The sequence below is a fragment of the Callorhinus ursinus genome, unplaced genomic scaffold, assembly GCF_003265705.2.
Source record: "Callorhinus ursinus isolate GAN/ISIS: 27379988/994484 unplaced genomic scaffold, GSC_fseal_2.0 scaffold44, whole genome shotgun sequence".
NCBI lineage: Eukaryota > Metazoa > Chordata > Mammalia > Carnivora > Otariidae > Callorhinus > Callorhinus ursinus.
Window position 1 is genome coordinate 8127626 of NW_027397106.1, and position 15823 is coordinate 8143448.

At 38.1% G+C, this 15823-nt stretch overlaps 1 long non-coding RNA gene and 1 pseudogene across 1 annotated transcript in view; one reads left to right on the forward strand and one right to left on the reverse strand.

Moving 5' to 3' along the window:
• Nucleotides 1-15823, reverse strand: part of LOC141370771 (uncharacterized) — a 163369-nt gene that overhangs the window by 84010 nt on the left and 63536 nt on the right. The gene's annotated exons all lie outside the window — the stretch shown is intronic.
• LOC112832211 (prothymosin alpha-like) lies at nucleotides 9485-10021 on the forward strand (annotated as a pseudogene).

The window sequence follows — 15823 nt, forward strand, 5'->3', positions numbered from 1 at the left end:
AAGAAAGAAAGAAAGAAAAAGAAAGAAAGAAAGAAAGAAAGAAAGAAGGAAGGAAGGAAAGAAGGAAGGAAGGAAAGAAGGAAGGACAGAAAGAAAGAAAGAAAGAGAAAGAAAGAAAAAGAAAAGAAGGAAGTGCCTCTCGAAAGAAGAGGGAAAAGTGTCTGACTGGTTCTGTAAAGATGCTGAATATTCCTACTTATGCTCCTTTGGTAAGAAAATCAAACAGTAATATTAAATAAAAATAGTATTTATCATCAAGTAGAATTACTTGCCATTGCCATTTGAGATAGGGCATCCATTAAGGGACTGCAGAGAGAGAGAAACAGGATTTCACTGATATGGAAGGAAAATAGAAATAGTCTCCCCTTTCTCATATTGAAGCCTGCATAATACAAAAAATACAGTCCCTGGAGGATATTAACTGTTTGTGAAAGCCAAATATATGCTTTTAACCTATGACACTTGAGTTCTGAGCAAGAGGCTGCAACAGCTGTTTTTCCATTATTTTGTTTCTCAGGAAAGTAAAAATAAAAAAGAAAGGATACAATGAAAAACAGAAAGCAATTAAAAGCTAACCTTCTACAATGTTTGTTTTGTTAGATATACATATCTTTAAAAAAGAAGATAAAGGTATACTTCTAGAGGTTCCTATAGCTAATATAATGCATTGTCTTACTTACCATTTCTTATGTTAAGTGATCAACAAATATGCAACTGGAAAGCAGGCCACACTTCCTTGTTTCCCTGGGCCTTTATACATCTCAAAAGAGTAATCCACTAGAGACCTTCACTTCTGATACATAAGGGAAGGAAAACAGCAGTAAAGGAACAATGCATTTTTGGAGAGACTGCGCCCAGCCGTCAGTGCATCTAGCAGAATACTCCAATAAAGCACATTACTTCTCTGGGGTAGAGTCACAAACACTGAATTACAGCCTCACAGAAATTGTGCATTCATATCAGTAAATGGAATTGAATTTCAAGCCTAGAGCTAGTAAGTAGTTAAAAGAATTCAGGTCCAGACACCATAAAAATCTACCGGGCAATTCCACCCAAATCTTTAGGGTAGAACCACACACACCACACTGATTGCCCATCAGCCAATGGCCAAAGGAAATCCATTTTCACTCCAAAATATTGCCACTCTCACAACACTGTGTACTTGAAAGAGGTTCAAGAGACCTAAGTGGCTGAGGCATGTGCCATTTTGTGAAAATAATAATGAGCTAAGACAGACACAGATTCTGACCCCAAATGCCAATTTTACAAAAAAGGGAGTAAGGCTATTTGTATTTTGTTTTGGCTTCTTCCCCTCCAGCTCTGCCAGAATTTTCTCACTGTGTTTGCCTTCAGGCTTCGCGGCAGCAACATCTCTGTGGGCTGCCCTGTGCACATGAGTAAAAGTCAGTTTGCCATTTGCTAAATTATTTATGGGCTCAGCTGCTGTTTGGATATTTTTATTGCATAATTTTTAAGTAAATATTTTATAAACAGCCAGAGGCTATTGGTAGTTGACACATTTCAGAAAATTAAAGAATAAAATTATATAAATTATATATAATTACATAAATTATACAATTTTACATAAACAATTAAAAATTTATTAAATATTAAAAATATATAAAATCATATAAACCAATATAAAGAATATTGGTATTTGACACATTTCAGAAAATCAAAGAATAAAATTTAAATTGTGTAAAAAGACAAAAGGATCCCCATGTCTTTGTTGATGGAAGACTCATACTGCACCCACAGTGGATGGATTTAAGCACTGTTTAAATAGACTGATTATCAAACCATGCTTTTGAATGTAGATAAATTCTTTAAGAGAGAAATAAAAAAACTGTAGCACTTCAGTTTCTTCTTTGATATTTAGTACAAAGTTAGATTTTGATGTTCTTGGTGCTTTCAAAATTAGATGTAGGTTGGTGCTATTCTGCACCTCAAATTTGTTAGTTTTCATTGCTTTAAAACCATTGCTCTAGTAGCAAATGTTATCATTAATAAATTGCCTACTATTTTCCAAATCTCCTATATTTTGCCTAAAACTGGAAGTTTGGATTATCTTTAAAATATGAATCTAGTGCTTGCCAGCTATAGGGTGAACTAAAAAAGATGAAGACCCAGAAGTTAAGTGCCTTTAGAAGTTGAGTGAATAAGGACAAGAGAGAAATCAAATAAAACACTGAGATCTCAAGTCAGACTGTCTGGGAGAATGGTGCTGCAGAAGAAGAAACAGAAACATCAGGAGAGGATTTCACCTGTGGGAGAGATGATGAATTTACTATCAGGTATGTAGACCATACGAGGTGCTGACAGAATGCCCAGGTTGTGTCCAAGTACCTGATGATGTGGGGCCATAGCTTTGAATTGTGGACAAAACGAATGAATGAAACAGTCAGATCAAGCAAATATTCATATTATCAACAAATCATGCGGCAGTTAATACTGCTTTCTTTTGCTTCTGCTGCCCTGCATTGCTAGCATAGCATCTTTCACAACGTGATGTATGTTTAGTTTGTGTGAAACTTTAAGCCAAATAGCTAGTTTTTAACCTTTAAGCTGCTTGTCTACCAAAAGGCTATTACTTCATGTAGATTTTAGTCATTATTTTCACCAAAAGTGTTATGTTTGTGTTTATACAAAATATAGATACATAACGCTTTGTATTGACATGATCTTTCTTTTCTTTTTTTTTTTAAGATTTTATTTATTTATTTATTTGACACAGAGAGAGAGAGAGAGAGAGATCACAAGCAGTGGGGAGGAGGGCAGAGGGAGAGAGAGAAGCAGGCTCCTGGCCGAGCAGGGAGCCCTATGTGGGGCTCGATCCCAGGACCCTGAGATCATGACCTGAGCTGAAGGTAACCACTTAATGACTGAGCCACCCAGGCACCCGACATGATTTTTTCAATCAAGGGATGAAAATATGCTCTGCTTATTATTTCCCTGGCTACATTACATATTGAAAACTGAGCTCCAGGACTACAGACCTATATCGAAATTTATCTTGTGCAGTTTTCTCTTGCAATTGCCTTGCTTCTCCAGGATCTGCCTACCTTCCTAAGACTCTCTTATCTTCCACAGCCCTAGTCCTAGCCTTAGCCTGTTCTTAGGCCCCAGTTCCACACAGGCCAGAGACAAATGGCAGGGTTCTTAGTTAAAACAACAGAGTCCCTTCTGACTTGTTTAGACAGAAAACTATTTTACTAGAGGATGAGTAGAAGGGTTGCAGAAACAGATTTGCGACTGTACCTCTAGGAACAATGCCCATAACCATCCCAAAGAATGGGTCCAGTGAAAAACCATCACTATTTATTGTTGCTGCCACCAGGCGCTAAAAGCCAGGGACTCACCTTCACTTAAATCACTGCTGTTGCTACTTTGGCATCAAAACCTCACCCCTGCAACGGCTACCACTACCACACCTGCAAAACAGAAGTGCCACATGATACGCACTCCTCATTATTGCTCATTTCTAAGCAGAAGTCTCCTTGGAGTCATCTTTTTGGTGAAGAGTAGATCATACACCTGCATTTCGGGTGCATGGACAACTGTAATTTACATTCTAATTCTGGTTCCTGTTTCCTGAGTCTCCTTTTGTTGCTCATGAGGCCCAGGATTCAGGGTCCTAGTGGTGACCACTGAGCTTCCATGATAATCCCCTGCTGAGTCACAGCTTCCCCTGCTTTCAGGGCCCAAGTGCCCAGGACTGGGCTTCTGCTTTGGGACAGCTGTACTGACTGTTCCTGCTCATTTACTTCCCTAGAGATTGGAATCCTGGCCTTTCGATTAGCCCAGTGCTTGGAATTCTGCTAACCCACCTTGCTCTGGCCAGTCTCTTTCATGTAGACCTCCGAACCCCAAGGCACATAGTAAGTGTATAATAAATGTTGAATAAAGGAAACATTCTACCAATAAAGACTTCCTAGATGACAAGTACATATCTTTCCAAATCCTTTCTACTGGGAATCCTGATACCTTTCATCTAGAACCACCAATCTTCTGTGTCGCTTGGACAAGGCACCTCCCCACCTGCTACCTTCCAGCAGTCATGTTTCTCATCCCCTTAACCAATAGAGATCTGGCTGTACCAATACCATGTGACATGACTTTAGACAAATCATTTAATCATCACAGACCTTGTGTTGTCTAAACTATATGCACAGTTCTTTGAACTAATTTTTTTTTTCTTTTAAAATAGGCCCCACGCCTAGCATGGAGCCCAACACAGGGCTTGAACTCACACCTGAGTAAGACACCAAAATCATACACTTAACCTGAGCCACCCAGGGGCCCCTGAACTAATTTTTTAATTGTACACAATATCTATATGGGATATTACTACAAAATAGGACATGTCTCTTTTCCTTTCCCCCTGATATAGTGAAGATCTACAGTATTCAAATAATATCATATTTTTTAAAACAGGTACACAGATGTTCCTTAACTTACAATGGGGAAATGTCCTGATCAACCCATTGTAAGTTGAAAATATTATAAGTTGAAAACGCATTTAATACACCTAACCTACCAAACATCATAGCTAGCCTAGCCTCCCTTAAACATGCTCAGAACACTTAGATTAGTTAGACAAAATCATTCAACACAAAGCCCATTTTATAATAAAGTGTTGAGTATCTCATGTAACTTATTGAATACTGTGTTGAAAATGAAAACCAGAATGGTTGTAAGTATATCAGTTGTTTACCCTTGTGATTGTGTGGTTGACTGGGAGCTGTGGCTCTCTGCTGCTGTCCAGCAATGAGAGAGACAGACAGAGAGAGAGAGAGAGAGATTATCGTTCTGCATATTGCTAGCCTGGGAAAAGATCAAAATCCAAAAATCAAAGTACGGTTTCTACTGAATGCATATCACTTTTGCACCATCATAAAGTTGAAAAATTGTAAGTTGAACCATCATAAATTGGGGACCATCTGTCCTGAATTTTCTTGGAAAAAGGGGTGAGGCCAACTACAAAGAACCCTGTAGTTGTAGCTAAAGCATCTTAGTACAAGTCCTAACTTCTCTACGTACTAGCCGTGTGTCATTGAGCAAGTTATTTAAAATTTCTGAGTTATTGGGTGCCTGGGTGGCTCAGTCGTTAAGCGTCTGCCTTCAGCTCAGGTCATGATCCCAGGGTCCTGGGATCAAGTCCCACATTGGGCTCCTTGCTCCGCAGGAAGACTGCTTCTCCCTCTCCCACTCCCCCTGCTTGTGTTCCCTCTCTCACTGTGTCTCTCTGTCAAAAAATAAATAAAATCTTAAAAAAAATAAAATTTCTGAGTTATCTTTTAATTCATGTGACTAAGGATATTAAGCCTGTGATGTTGTGATTTTTCATAAATAAATTTTTTTGGGTTTTGTTCTCAGTTCCTGGTTCACAGCTTCCAAAACCCTTGGAGTTTCCTGAGCAGTAAGAGCAATGGAAACATCTTTCATCATAATATCTGGTCTTCTGTCCTCAGTTCCTGAAATTGCTTCAGAGCCATAAAGGTGAAATGGGTGTCTTGCTGTTCATAACAAGCCCCTTTCAACTACAGTGGAGTTTATGTTAATGAGGTGACTTCTGGAAAACCCCTAAAAATGGGGGGATGGGGAGGGGGCTGGCTGCCAGAGGAACAAACCATGAGTAGAGGATTAGAACTTTCTAACCTGATTTCTGGGGTGAGGAGAGGGACTGGAGTTTGAATCAGTTGCCAATGGCAAATGATTTGATCAATCATTACAATCATGTAATGAAGCCTCCATAAAAACCCCAAAGGAAGGGATTCAGAGAGCTTGCAGGTGGGTGAGCCAGAATACTACCACAAGCCCCTGTGCTGGGCCCCAGAGTCCACAGGGATAGAAGCTCCTTTGTTTGGGACTCTTCCTCATGTATCTCTTTATCTGGCTGTTGATTTACAACCTTTAATATCCTTTGTAATAAACCAGTGATCTGGTGAGTAAACTGGTTTCCTGAGTTCTGTGAGCTGCTCTAGCAAATTAATTGAACCCGAGGAGGGGGTTGTGGGAACCTCTGATTTACAGCCAGTCAGAAGCACTAGTAACAACCTGGACTTGCAATTGGCATCTGAGGTGGAGGGCAGTCTTGTGGGACCAAGCCCTTAACCTGTGGAATTCGATGCTCTCTCTGGATAATGTCAGAACTGACTTGAACTGTAGGACACCCAGCTCTTGGTGATGTGGAGGGGGGAAACCCACCACAATGGGATTTGTAGCAGAATTGTCCCCCGATCTAATGCAGTTATTGTGAAGCTCAAATAAGACCATTTATGTGAAAATGCTCTACAAATATAAAAAGCATAAAACAAATATAAGATGATATTATTAATGTTGATGTCAAGAGTTTATAAACATCCATATCTAAAACTGCCTCCAAAATAGGAAATGAGATAAGCATTGACTTCCAGAACAAAGTCTCTCTTTCTTTTCAGTTCATACCCACAATCTCTATAAAAGGAACCTGAAACATCTACCTTGTGAACCTCTGCATGGAAGCAGGGTTAGGAAATAGTCACAAAAGAGCATGCAATGATTGCCATGTACCTATAGATATTCGTCAGGAGATGGAAGCAGAATATTTAAGCTGTTAACAGAATTTTCACTGAATTCTCTTAATTAGCTCACACCAGGGGAGTAAACATAATCCACTCTCCCCATTTCCAGAGACTTCCAATGTGTCAGGAATCTATCTATTTTTATTACATGGATTGCTTTACAAATAAGCACAGTGTGACGCATCAGTGCTTTATAAAAACTGCATTAATGCACCAATTTGTTCAGAAGCCAAGAAGAGAATAACAGCACAGCCTAGAGAGAATTTAATGGGCCCAGCTTGAACTTTTTTCCAGCCAACACCATTGAACACCTGTTAACAATCATGAAGAAGTTATAGGGAATATTGAGCGTCTAAGCACACTGCTCTAAATTCCATACTCCGGCAGTGTTGATTTATTTTCTCTTGAGGTTCCTATGGCTAAACTTCCTTGCCAAAGGTTATCCTTGAAAAAAAAAAAAATCTCTCCTTACAAGACTTTCAGAGACATGTAGGATGGACTAAGACCGAAAAGTAACCAGCTCAATAAACTGAGCTTTGTTATGAGTTGAGGAATTATATACTAACGAAAATCTCTTGCTTGGAAAGAGACACTACAAGCAAAGTTTAAAAAAAATGACAAATGTAGAAAATCACTGCAACACATATCACACAGAAAAAGATTAATGGTTTTAACTATGTAAAGAACTTGTAAAAATAGGGAACAAAAGCTCCATTAATCCTACAGAAAAACAGGCTAGAGCTAAAAAAAAAAAAAAAAATACAAACCATTCTCAACCATAAGAAAAATGCAAATAAAAACTTTACTGAGATATAGTTTCTTAAATATCCAAAAGTATATCCAAAGTATAACAAAGTAGCCTGTTAGAAAGGCCTAAGGAAATAATACTCATATATGGCAATATCTAGCAAAATTATATATGAACTTATCCTTTATCCAAAAATCCCACATCTAGAAATATATCCCAAAGACAACACTAGCAACATTATGAACAGATATGTGTACAAGGGATTCAAAGTTATTTGAAAAGAAAAATACTTAAAGCAAACCTATTGTGCATCAAGAGAGGAATGACTGAATAAACTATGGTCCAATGATTCTCAAACTTTAGGTGCATCAGAATCACCTGGTGGTCTTTTTATCACACAAATTGCTGGGCCCCAATCCCAGAGTTTCTGATTCAGAAGGTCTGGAGTGGAGCCTAAAAATTTGCATTTTTACCAAGTTTCCAAGTGATGGTTGGTGATGCCGCTGGTCTAGGAGCCACAGTTTGAGAACCACTGCTTAGTATGTCCACACAATGGGATATCTGCAGCTGTAAAAAGGAAGAGTATCTTTATATATTAATATGGAGTCATCTTTGGGTTATAGTTTTTAGTGAAAATAGGCAAAATTTTAAAAAAAGCTTGCTGTTATTAAAAAGACAGACCATAAAAAATTTTAAAGTGGTTATATCTATGGGAGAGAAAATGGAGTGGTGTTAGACTTCTCGGTATAGATTTGCTTTATAAATTTAACTTTGGAAGAATGTAAATATTTTAGTTAATTATAAAGCGAAATAAGTTTTTGATAAAATCTCTAAAAATAAAAAAAAATGATATGATATTAATAGACCTAAATGTGTTTGCAGTTGGTGGCAGAACTACACAAAGAAATAAAGACTTTAAAACATAGTTATTTGAATGTACAGCCCTAGTAGAATATGCCTGACAAAAAGATGTGTCAAAAATGAAATAAAATTTCAGGGGCGACTGGGTGGCTCAGTTGGTTGAGCATCGGACTCTTGGTTTTGGCTCAGGGCATGGTCTCAGGGTCGTGAGATTGAGCCCCCTGTCAGGCTCCCGCGCTCACTGCAAAATGTGCTTGAGATTCTCTTTCTCTCTCTCTCCCTCTGTCTCTCTCCCCCACCACCCACTCATGCATGCACTCTCTCTAAAATAAATAAATAAAATCTTTTTAAAAAATGACATAAAATTTCTGGGGCACCGGGGTGGCTCAGTTGGTTAAGCGACTGCCTTCGGCTCAGGTCATGATCCCGGAGTCCAAGGATCGAGTCCCACATCAGGCTCCCTGCTCAGCGGGGAATCTCCTTCTCCTTCTGACCCTTTCCCCTCTCATGCTCTCTCTCTCTCTCTCTCAAATAAATAAATAAAATCTTTACCAAAAAATGACATAAAATTTCAAACTCTTCAGTAATCATATTGTGGGCAATAATGTAGGTACTGTTATTCAGAGACTGTTATATGTAATAAAGAAAATTAGTAATTATGGGATTTTTTAAAAATTTTATTTTATTATGTTATGTTAGTCATCATACACTACATCATTAGTTTTTGATGTAGTGTTCCATGATTCATTGTTTGTGCATAACACCCAGTGCTCCACGCAGAACGTGCCCTCTTTAATACCCATCACCAGGCTAACCAATCCCCCACCCCCTCCCCTCTAAAACCCTCAGTTTGTTTTTCAGAGTCCATCGTCTCTCATGGTTCATCTCTCCCTCCAATTCCACTCCCCCTTCATTTTTCCCTTCCTTCTCCTAATGTCCTCCATGTTATTCCTTATGTTCCACAAATAAGTGAAACCGTATGATAATTGACTTTCTCTGCTTGACTTATTTCACTTAGCTTAATCTCCTCCAGTCCCATGCATGTTGATGTAAACGTTGGGTATTCATCCTTTCTGATGGCAATTATGGGATATTTTAAGGTATTTTTAATTCTACCATTCTTGGTGTCCTTGATAAGTAGGATCCTTGGCATGAGAGAAAGGAGACACAATATATTATAGAAGAGTTTATATACAAACCTTATGATCTTGAATTTTAATTTGAAGTATCAGTATCAACTCGTAGTTCACTTTATCTTTTAAGAAGCAACACAAAATAAAACATCTTTTTAAAATAAAACATTTCTGCCCCACTGGCTGCTCTGAAAAGCCATCTTTGCATTGTTCGCGTGTCCGCCTCCCGGTTCGCGGCAACCACCTCCGCCGCGCGCCTCCTCCGCCACGGCGGACTCCAGCAGCTTTCTCACCAGAGTCCTCGAACTCTTGCTTTCTTTTTAATCCGCGGCATCGGATCACCGGCGTGCCCCATCACGTCAGACGCGGCCGTGGACACCAGCTCCGAGGTCACCACCAAGGGCTTAAAGAAGAAGGAAGTTGTGGAGGAGGCAAAGAATGGAAGAGACGCGCCTGCTGATGGGAACGCTAAAGAGGAAAATGGAGACCAGGAGGCCGACAATGAGGTAGATGAAGAAGAGGAAGACGGGGGGGGGGGTCGGAAGAGGAGGAGGAAGGCGATGCTGAGGAAGAGGCTGGAGACGAAGACGAGGGGGCCGAGGCAGCTATGGGCAAACGGGCAGCTGAAGACGATGGGGATGACGATGTCGACACCAAGAAGCAGAAGACTGATGAGGATGACTAGACAGCAAAAAAGGAAAAGTTAAACTTAACAACAACAACAACAAAAAGGCCACCGTGACCTACTCACCCCTCCACTTCCCGTCTCAGAATCTAAACGTGGTCGCCTTCGAGTAGAGTCCCGCCCGCCTGCCCAACGCGGGCAGCGCCACCCGCAGATGACACACGCTCTCCGCCACCCAGCCAAAACCACAACGTGAATCTGCAACAGGGGAGGAAAAAAGAACCAAACTTCCAAGGCCCTGCTTTTTTTCTTAAAAGTATTTTAAAAAGGAAAATCTGTATTTTTTATTTACATTTTATATTTTTGTACATATTGTTAGGGGTCAGCCATTTTTAATGATCTCGGATGACCAAACCAGCCTTTGGAGCGTTCTCTGTCCTACTTCTGACTTTACTTGTGGTGCGACCATGTTCATTATAATCTCAAAGGAGAAAAAAAAACTTGTAAAAAAGCAAAAACAACAACAAAAAAACAATCTTATTCCGAGCATTCCAGTAACTTTTTTTGTGTATGTACTTAGCTGTACTATAAGTAGTTGGTTTGTATGAGATGGTTAAAAATTTTAGCCAAAGATAAAAAGTTTCTTTTTTCCTTTTTTGTATATGAAGTTGCTGTATGTGTGAAACAATGTTGTCCAACAATAAACCGGAATTTTATTTTGCTGAATTGAAAAAAATAAAATAAGACAAAAAATAAAATAAAATAAAACATTTCTTAGCTCTGTTCTCTAAAAAGGCTGCCCAAATTGTGATCTTTAAATTTCCTACTAAAAGTAAATGGCTCCTTGGAAAAATGGTTGATTCCAGGTCAGAGTTAGGAAATGTATAAGATCTCAAGGAAACCTTCAAACACATCTGGGATCATGTCAAGAGGACTCAAGCCAACAAGAGACTCCCACTAGCCAAAGACAAGATACCCTGAGTCTCAAAGAGAGTAACTGTAAGGGATTGAAGGGCATCAGCTATGTTTAAATCCATAAGTTCACAGTAATACTCAAAAAGAAACTTAAAAAGAGGAAAGAAAGAAAAAGAAGGCTGAATCGATCACCACTGGGACATGCCAGTGAACCAACTTATTACAGCCTTCCCCTGGTATCTCAAAGTAGAGCATTTCCTATGAAACTTTTGGTAAGCTGAAATGGCATAAAGAGAACAATTACTGTTAATTTACATGGAAAATTTTCGAGCATTCCCAGACTCAAAAAAATAACCTCTCTCAGGCTTTCTGATACCTTAGGACACATCTTGCTAACTGATGCACAAAATAAATCGAGATAAAGCACAGATGCCCACAGTTGAAAGCTACTGCAGCCTGATGCTGAGATGCTAGGTGTAGTTCCGGGGAAGGCGCTTGGGGGCGCCACTCTCGCTGCTGTGGAGCGTGCGGCTGCTGTAACGGCTTGCTGCAAAACAAATGCTTTTCTTCGTAAAAGCAAAAATCCTCATCGGATTTCTTTGAGTTAGCAAAAACAGGTACCAATATAAGTCTTTCACAAAAGCAAAGTGGTATAACGTGAATATTCAAAAGACAGTTTAAAAACTGTTAAAGAAGAAGGATTCAAACACTTGTCCTGCCTTTTTAATACAAACTGTACTCCCGGCTTACCGAGAAGATGACGAAGGGAGAAATCTCTTTATAGAAGTATTCTGCAATGAATTAGAATGAGAACAGCAGCATTTGAACTCATAATGAAATAACAAATTTGGTAGTAATCATCAACAGCTGATAATATCACCAAAGTAGAGATCACCAAATATTATGTACTCCTAATGAAATAATTATGTACTCCTAATGAAATGAAATCAGAGTGGAGTCTGATTAAAACTCTGGATCCAACAATCAATTTACAGGACATTCAAAGGACAAACAAACATGTGTAACAACACTCTAGGAATACAACAGCAAAATCCACACTGCGGGGAATTACCTGGGAAACAAATTGGGTTCTTCAACAAACTGCAAAGCAAGCAAGAAAGAAGATGCAGGTGGAATCTATGTGTCTTAAGATGTATCTCTTAAGACATATCTACCAATTACAATCAGGAGACCTTATTTGAATCCAAATTCAAGCAAACAAACATTAAAAAAAGAGATAACTAAAAATTTGATCACTGATGGGCAATTTGATATTCAAGAATTACTATTAATTTTATATAGTATGGTTATGTTTATGGTTTATGGGTATGTTCAAATAAGAAGAATCCTCTTCTTTGGGGACTGAAATATTCATAAATGAAAGAATATCATGTATGGAATTTGTTTCAAAATAATATGGGAGGGAAAAGTGAGAAGGGTAGTAGTGTGCTGCTAGATGCTAACTTGGGGGTGGGTTTTGAGGGGGCTGTATTGTATCATCTGATTGCCCTGGTGTAAATACTCACACCATGACGTATTTCAAGCTGTCAGGCTGTGAGACAGAACTTGGCGTTGCAAAAAGATGCTCACAATCCACCCTTGAAGAGGCATGAGCTGATTCCAGCACACCACTGGAGAAGGTATACAGGTTAAAGAAGGCTAGCCAAGAGTTGGTAAGTTGTTCACCTCAGTCCTCAGTGGTAGGTACAAGCCAGTTCATTACCTTATTCTATATGTTTGAAATTCTCCATCACAAAACATTTTAAAATGAAATGATTTGCTTCCCTTCTCTCAGAAAATGTGCAAAATAGACCACATTAGATACTGAAGGGAATAAGAAAACTCAGTAAGAGTTTTTTTGTTGTTAAGTGCTGTTTTGGACTTAAGTTGGCTCTTGGTCATCATCTGAATTAAGTAAAAGATTCTTGTTTTTTCTTAAATCACAGGGATGAGAGTGAAATAATATTTTGAAAATATATATCTATATATATGTACTTATGTATGTATGTGTGTGTGTGGGTGTATCTTCAATCCTCCATGAAGCTTTGAAGTCCTTCCCTGAGAACATATACCTGATTTAGGCAATGATGATTAGAGACTACCTTCACAGGCTTTTCGATGTAAACTATGAAGAAAATAAATACAAAGTTTCCCAGCTAAAAATAACTTGGAATATCTTTATATTTTCCCAAGTAAAATAATGCAATAAAACTTATAAAAGTAGAGGTCCCTATTATATTTGGGACATACTAAATGACACAACTTTATTGGAAAGTAAATTGTTTCTTTGTTCATAAATTCCAAGAACACTTCTCAAAAAACTCTATGACGTTTTATATTCAATTTAGCAGCATGAAATCTAGACTTTAAATCACAAATACAATAATAATGACATTTATTTAACATTTACCATGTGCCAGAAAACTGTTCTGGGCATTTTACACAACCTAATTTAATCTTTTCAACAACAGTATGAAGCAGGTGCTATTATGATCCCCATTTTACAGATTAGGAAACAGAGAGAGAGATTAAGGTTACACTACTAGGAAAGGGTAGAGCCAGGATTTGAACCTAAGTAGCGAAGCAGCTGGGCTCCCAGAGTTAACCTGGAGACTCAGTCCTCATCAAGGAGAGAGATTAGTCACAGCATTTATGTCACCATCTACTCAGTGACCAGTTGTGGCAGAGTGGAAAGCACTGAAGCAGAGGATGCACTCCACCTTAAAATGGCTATGTCACTCTGAGCAAGTTACTAAATCTCTTTGAGTTTCAATTTCTCATTTATAAAATGCAGATCTCTAAGGTTTTTTTCCAGGTCAAAATTTACAATGTAATCAAATAGCAATTTTGATGAGTGATATTGATTATTAGCATACATTTAGTCTATTTTCAAGATTCAAGCATATTTCCCCAACTTTGTCTGTAAGGAAATATGTCTAAAGTTATAGGACCAGATATCTCAGAGGGCTCTTCTGCAATCTAGACGCTGCATTTATTGGACTTTATTTTGCCATTATTTCCCCCCGAAATGTCCCAATGCTCAATTCCAATCCAGTATCTCTGATACTTAATTTTTTTAAATTGTGACCCAAATACATAAGAAAGCACAGTTGTAAACTGGGGCAGAATAACAAAAAGAATTCTAGACTGATGATGAGAGGTGGCCTGGAGAAAAGGTGGGTGTGTTGGTTACCCCGCCTGATGGACAGAAAGGATCCTTGCCACCTGGTATTCATGCTCTGGGAAGTCTCTTCCAACATTGGATCAGACATGACCTAGATGATCAATAAAATGATGGATGGAAGGAAGGAAGGAAGGAAGGAAGGAAGGAAGGAAGGAAGAAAAAGAAAGAAAAAGAAAGAAAAAGAAAGAAAGAAAGAAAGAAAGAAAGAAAGAAAGAAAGAAAGAAAGAAAGAAAGAAAGAAAGAAAGAAAGGGAGGGAGGGAGGAAGGAAGGAGGAAAGAATTGTCCTTTGGAAAGTTAAATCCAGTTTTATCAATTAACTTACATAAAGCTTTTATTTACAAGTTATAATGCTATTGTCATTCACTTAATATTTTAACCTCTAGTTCCTAATTTCCCCCATTTTACAAAGTATATGGGCATCTACATATACTTTGGACCCTTTTGGTTGAGAGGGTCAGGATGCAGAGAAATTGTCATCACGAATTTATTTCAAACTTCCTGCCTGCCATTATCCAATTGCTTCTTAGGCAGATATTCTTAATAAACTCTGTGTATCAGAATACTTTATACCACATTATTTACATTGAATTTTTACAACCGAAAGTGCAGCTTTTCATTTTCTGCTGCAGTTTTTAATTTCTATGGGTCTCTATTTCCATTGTTCTTTTTTTAATATTCAACCACTCTCTTGAAAAGGACCTAATGCAACATTTTATATTGCTATTCCATCACCCACTCTATTAATCAAGATATTAAACATAGAAAGAGCAATCCCACTCAAACCCCACTTGGAGCTTCACATATTATTACCATGACCTTGTTATCTACAGACCCTCAGCCAGTTTTCATTGACTCATTCCATTTGTGATTGCTCATGTTTAAGTCTAATCTGAGTTATTTAAAATTGCATGAGGAATTGGCAAATGATTTGATAATGTTCAAATATAACTGCTGTCCCATAAGGGAATGATTTCATAATTTTATCAAAACTGCAATTGGTTTTGTCAGAAGCAATTTGTTTTAGAAAACCCATTGCTTACTCCAAATTACAGTTCCCTCAGCCTTTAGATAATTGCATTTTCTTTTAATGTTTCTGACATTATATGATGGTGCTGGGCTTAGATTAAAAAGATTTATTTCTGTCCTTCATATTTAAATATGATGGGACACCATGTATAAAAACAGCTAAAAAAACAAAACAAAACAAAACAACCAAGGTTATCTGTAAGACCTATCTGAGTGTTACACACAGAGGATATTTATCAAATATTCTCTTTGTGTGTTCGGTTTTGCTCTGAAGGTTGCATGGAATTTGTGCTGGACTTGAGCCACCCAAATCTCCAATTATAGTATCTCAACCTAATCTGCCTGCTATTATCAATTCTTTGTAATAATCTACTGGGCTCCATTACCTACAGTGGTCTTTTTCCTGGGCCACCTGCTTTTAGGTGTTACATTTCTGGGGTATCTTGTGAATTCATTGTCATTACAATCACAGTCATTAGGCAACATATCTTGAACTTCTATATTTGCTAGATTGGCACGTATCACGGAGAAGTCTCATTCTCTGCTCTTGAAAGAAGATGAAATGGCAATATGGATTCTTCTTAACACTAACCTTGTTTCACTGATAATTACCATTTATTATTATGTGCCAGATATCATGTTAAGCAATTTATAAGCATTATTTTATTTAAACCTCGAGATAGGAACTTTTAGCAACATTTTACAGATGACAAATTGATATTTAGTGAGAGTAGGTAATTTGCTCAAAATCACACAGAAATGCATT